Source organism: Notolabrus celidotus, chromosome 5, assembly GCF_009762535.1.
Source record: "Notolabrus celidotus isolate fNotCel1 chromosome 5, fNotCel1.pri, whole genome shotgun sequence".
Classification (NCBI taxonomy): Eukaryota; Metazoa; Chordata; class Actinopteri; order Labriformes; family Labridae; genus Notolabrus; species Notolabrus celidotus.
The window spans coordinates 38,150,573-38,156,899 of record NC_048276.1 but is presented as its reverse complement, the minus strand read 5'-3'; positions in this window follow the sequence as shown (position 1 = coordinate 38,156,899).

The following is a 6,327-nucleotide window of genomic DNA, read 5'->3' as shown; positions in this document are numbered from 1 at the left end:
GAGAGGACTCAAATGCTAAAATATAGAAGCTAAATTTGAGGCGAGCCTTAACAGAGTCAACAGAGGAGGCAGCCCTGATTGAGGAGGGGATTCTGTTCCAAAGACGCGGGGCCTTTACACTTAAATTGCGGTCGCCCTTCAGTTTATATTTTGACTGGAGAACTGCCAGGAGACCCGTGTCAGAAGACCTCAGAGGCCTGGAGGTTTTGTAAGGGCTCAGGAGGTCAGTTATATAGGGTGGGGCCATTCAGAGCTTTAAAGACAAACAGCAAAACCTTCAAATCAATTCTGAAGCAAATTGGAAGCCAGTGGAGGGAAGCCAAGGCGGGGCTGATGTAAAAGAGCTTTGAGAGCTCAGAAAGAAAAGAGATATAGAAGTCCATTTTACCAATTGCCCCCCAAAGTACCACAATATTGAAAAGCTGGAAACAACCTGGACATACCAGCACAGAAACAGGCTGTTAAAATGTCATTGTCTGTTATCTTTGAATTATGTGACATAAATGTAACTGACATCTTCTTATGACATCTGTCTTGATGAAGCAAGCTATGTTTGTTAATTGATGTTCAACTTTTACAAAATAATGATTAAGCCTGTTTTTCATTTTTACATTGAACTTGTCAAGTTAGTCACGGCTGTAGGATTTCAAATCCAGCTTACAGATGCTTGAAAGAGTAGTTGTCCCACTTCACTCCCAAAGAGCTTAGTATTTACAGTGTAATCTTTATTGCTGCTCTTTTTTTTTTTTTTTTTTTTTCCCTCTTGTCTGCATATATATTTCTGGTTTGTGTCATGTTTGTCACAAACTGTCAAATATTAATGCAATTTATTCTTGCAGCAAAAGAAAAGAAAGAGAACCTTTTTCTTCTGTGCTTGTGACTGTGTGCATGCAACCATCACCATCCCTCTTAGAACTCTGGCCTATCTTTTATTGGCAGCTAATATCATGTCCTGTAAAAGAGGGCGTGCACACCTAGGTGGGCCAAAAAAAAAAAATAATAAGAGAAAGTGAAAGAAAGATTACATAAGGATATACAAAGGGACAGGGAGAGAGAAGGAGAGAGAGACCTAACACACTTAGATGGAGAGGGACCATCTCACCATGATGTCAAAAAAAAACTCTGTGTGGTGATACTAATGATTAAGCAACCCTTAGTGTCCACAATCATTACTGAAGCTTGGGTCGCAGAGGGTTGCCGCCGTGCTGTGTTCTATTTGTGTAACAAGACCACCACTGGTGCAGATGAAACCACTTGGGTCAGATCAGCCGAGCGGTACGGCCCGGCACCCGGGCCGCGAGAGCAGTCAGACCGAAGGACCCAACCCGCCGCGGGAGACCCAGGCCAGGGGACAAGCCAAGGACCCAGACCGGAAGCAAGCAGGTACCGCCGGAGCACCCAGGGCGACCCCCAGGTCACCCAGTAGGAGGAAAGGGGGGCGAGGGGGGAGAGATCCCGCAGCCCCCCCAAGGGACACCCCCACAACACCGCCCCCACAGCCCCCCAAGACGGAGCCAAAGGAGCCACCAGGGCCGAGGGGGCCCGGCACCAGGAGCAGACAGCCAGGCAGACGGCCAGGACCAGGACCAGAGCCGACCAACCGGCGCGCTGGAGCGGGGGGAGGGCTGAGGCGGCAGGGCCAATCCCCCCTGCCCCCCCCAGACGGCCCGACCACTCCCCCCAGCCACGCCTCCCACCTACGCCCTGCGACTGATGGACCAGGCCGCAGGGGCATGGAGGGACACCCCAATGGCTTCCGTAGTATCACCCCCCCAGCTGCGCACCACCCCACCCCCCAAGAGGACCGCGAGGGAACCCCGGGAAACCCGGCCCCGAGGGCAGCCGCGGACCAGGCCCCCACAGGGGAGGGGGCAGCAGGGGGACGGAGGGTGACAGGGACACCAGCCACCCACCCAGCCCCGATGGACCCCCAACGAGTAGGGCCGAGCCAAACACTAAGGCCCCGCCAAACCTGAACTGTGTGTGTGTGATATGATTTGAATTTTGTTTTGTTTGTTTTTTTGTTGTATGTATGGTTGCTAGTGAGGTGGATTAAAATAGGGGGGGCAGGAAGGGAGGCGGGAGAGAGGGGGGAGAGCCGTAGTGCACTACTGCATCACAAGCGGCCCCCCCCCCCCCCCCCCCGTATAAAACCCGCCCCCCCGCCCCTATATCTTTACCTATATCAGTATCTAGTGAGGTGCATTAAAATAGCTTTATTGCTGCTCTTAAAGCTCCTGTGAGGAACTTTAGGTTAGTGTTGTCTGTGGACAAAGCAGTACCTCTCATCTCTTTGCTAGTGTGCGCCTGTAAATGAATGAGTAGTATATTAAGGCCCCCTAGGGTACCAAACGTGTACATGCGTGTTTTTCCTTTTCAACATATCAGTTAGTTTAATGGCTAATGGTATGAAGTTTTGTCGGGATTTTTTATTTATTTGATATTTTTGAATTCCATTGTCCCCTCTTCTGCAAGGTGTACAGAATAGAAGATCTGACCATTCCAGACACCCTTTAACCTCGAGCCCGTTTAGGACAAATTACCTCCAATTATAAAAACATTTTTGGAGAAACTGTAATCCTGACATGTTATAGTGCTTTTCCCATGAATACCTAATGAATCTAAGCCTCTCCCTTCAAAATAAAGGGAAAACAGGTTTTAGGTGTAATGACCCCCCTAAACCACCAGAGGTCATCAGATAAATCAATCTGTCTGTCAATAAAGCAGCTTTATACCACAAAAATGGTCTTGGTGTGTGTGTTGGGATTGACGTATAAGAGTGGTGTGAGTGAGATTGAGAGTGTATTTTGTGCATGTCTATGTGTGTGTGTGTGAGAACGATGAAGCTGTCATGCAGCCTTCTGAAGAGGATGAGATGGATAGCAGGGTTTCTGCAGCCTGGAGGAGGAAGAGGAGGGGGAGGAAGAGAGAATGGAGGCTGACACCTCTCCATGGGTCTCTAAAACTGGAAAAATCCTGTGGTCTCCACCCCATGAAGCCGTGCTGCCATTCTTTCCCCTTCCCATCTTGACCCCAGGGCTGCCTCAGTATGCAATTGCCAGGATCAGCAGCCCTGTGAGTGCTTTTGACCTCTTTTTCCAAGATGAGATCCTGCAGCTGACCCTGCATTTTACAAACCTGCAGGGGGAGGGTCAGTGAATGAATGGAGGGAGCTGAGTGTGGAGGAGCTGCGGGCCTATCTGGGACTGCTGATCCTGGTAGGCATGTTCAGAAAAAGTGTACGTTTTTTAAATAATCTCTCATTGCTCCAAAAATAATAATGCATCAAAATCAATGTTGTTATCAATTATTGACCTAGTCAAGGCTGTAAGAACCTCATCCCAAGTATTCCACTAAGCACCTTATTTTTGAAAATATTGCATATCTTGTGTTTTTCCGATTGAAAAAAACAGGATTTTTATGACATAAAGGGCATAAAAACCTAAAAAATATTTTTAAAATATACAAAATGTTATATCTATTTTTAGCTCTGAATTTGTAGAAAAGGTTTGATGCATTTAAAAGTTTTTTTTTTTGTTTTTTTTTTTTACATATATTTCATTTTAATGACACTTTTATGAGAGGGCCCGTTTGGGTACCTGAGGTTAAAGGGTGTAAGTCATTTTAGGCTGCCTCGAGGGTTTTAAAAAGTCAAATGTATCATCCATTGGGAAGCCATCAAAACTGTGATATTAAAAAGGCTGTTTCAACAACATGCTGTTCATCACTTCACCTGACTCCTACCAGGCGGCAGTGCTTTCAGAAATAACCAACCTCCATGCTGATGCTTTTGTTTTCTTCTACAGCTCATAAGGAGGTATCAGAAGTCAATGAAGCCTGTTTCAGTGCAAGCTACAAACTCCTCACCAGGGTTCTGTGGGGGATAGGAAGGGAGGTGGGTGACAGAGCCTGCATTGCCTACATAATAATGCCTCTAACATTAATCTCCACGAATGTCTGTTTCTGTGTGACAGTCTCAATCTGTGAGGACGTGGATGACAGTGCTGTGAGTAAAGCTACAGAAATAGTTGAATGAAGAGTGGAAGAAGAGAGCTAGAGAGATGTAACCTGATCAAACATAAAACAACAGGAGAGCTGGTACTGTCAGAATATCACAGATCATCACCAGTTTTCAGATTTCCTGCCCACCTCTACCTGCTGATGCTTTGGTCAGCATGCTCCCTTGTCTCCTGATGATTCAATGTCAGAAGACTTTTCTTTGTTAAGTGACCCCTTTTTTAAAATTCCTTTTGTGTACCTATTGAACATTTCATATATTTCACTGTTTTTGCAGCAGTAAAAAGCCTGTATATGTTGTCACAGCAGGCCTTTTTCATGTAAATGAAGTTTTTACTGATGTAATTAAAGCTTCTATAGTGAAGGTTAGAGGTTAAATCAGTGTCATTTGATCCTCTCAGGGAATCCTTTGTCTTTTACTAACTGAAAGGAACCTTCAATAAACCCTATTTACTGTCATCAAACTAAAAATGGCTGAGTAATTCATGTTGGATGTTTGATAAATGTTGTTTCACAGCCTACGTGAGGAGGTATATTGACATAGGTTTTCAAACAGACGTCTTTCTGCTTGCTATTTCATGAACGTTTATTTTTACAGGATGCTTCTCAAATAAACTTGATATTCTGATGTTATTTCTTTAAGTCTGGCAGTGCAACTATATGTTCATGTTGGACCAAGGTTCCATACTCGGTCCAATCCTCTTCTTGATTTACTTGCTTCGTCTAGGACATATTAAAACACAACATTTCTTAACCTCAACAAGCTAACCCACCTCAAAAACTGTCTTCTAGACATTAAATCATGGATGGCTGCTAACTTCCTTCAACTCAATGACAACAAAACAGAAGTCATTTAATTAGGACCACCACATCTGATCAATAGCATTTCTCCTCATCTTGACTCACTGCCCCCCTCCATATAACCTTACGCAAAAAAACCATGGAGTCAAATCAGGTAGTAAAAATAAGTGTCATGCAGCTCCACACCATCTCCAAACTCCAATCAGTTTTAAGAACTTCAAACCTGGAAAAAGTCTTCCACGATGACCGCGGACCTGTCACAAAAAAATTATGCACAAAGTGAAAATTTTGCTAAATTAACATTAATAATAACAACAGTAATGACAAGAGATACAATTAACAGTGCAGTGAGTATCTGAGCCAGTGTGGTTAGGGACAGTTAAAAGCTAATGAATAAAAGTGAGTTGAAGACGACTTTTAAAAGTCTCGACAGAGGGAGAACCCGATGGTGGGGGGAAGAGAATTCCACAGTTTTGGGGCACAGATAGAGAAGGCGCTGTCCCACTATCTCTTTGTCCTTGCTGTTTGGACAAACAGGAAGTTTTGGTGAGATGATCTGAGTGCTCTGACAGAGTGATACGGAGACAGGAGTTCTAAGATGTAAGAGGGGGCCAAACCATGAAGTGCTTTATATACAAACAGAAGGATTTTAAAATGAATTCTGTAGATGACCAGAAGCCAGTGTAGGGAGGCAAGAACTGGTGTTATGTGGTCTCTCTTTTTTGACCTTGTCAGGATCCTAGCTGCTGCATTTTGGACGATTTGAAGGCGGGATAATGAAGACTGGGAGATACCAAAGTACAAGGAGTTACAGTAATCAATGAGTTGTCCAATCAATTCCAATTGTTCCAAATAACGTCTGCAGTCATTTACAGGTGAAGATACACTACACTGTGTTAGTATTATCTGTTGTTGGTTGTTGGGCTTGATTGTCATTGTTTTGGATTGTTGCAACAATAATAGAAGTACATCTGTATAGAGCTATCATATTTGTCTGATACCCGTTGATAAGAGTATTAAACACTTGAAAAAAATATCCCTTTAAGGTATATTTATTTGTAATTATCTAACTAACTACGGAGAATCAGGAGATTCTTCTTCATCCTCTTCTTCTATCCTTTACTGGTGGTTGGAAAACAGCTTCTTGGTGCATTACCGCCACCTACTGGACTTTAGGAAAACTACAGTGCAGCATATTTATGGTGTTCTCTAAAAGTGCTCTTTTCACTCTAAACCCCGCTCTAGGACCCAGTTGTCTAGGCCTGTTCTAGTCCTTCCTTCAATGTAAGGTCCAACTCCTCTCCAGTAACATCATCAATACTCAGGAACCATTTTGCAGCATCTAGTACCATTTTAATGATCTCAGACGTCCCTTTAATGTCTGCTGCACAGTTAATGACCATTGATATGAAGGCTTAAAGGTAGGACATTCCCCTCTCTGCTCTGATTTTATTCACCTTTCCTTCGTGAATCCTTTTCGGACACTGGGCAGACCCTGCAAAGTGTTTC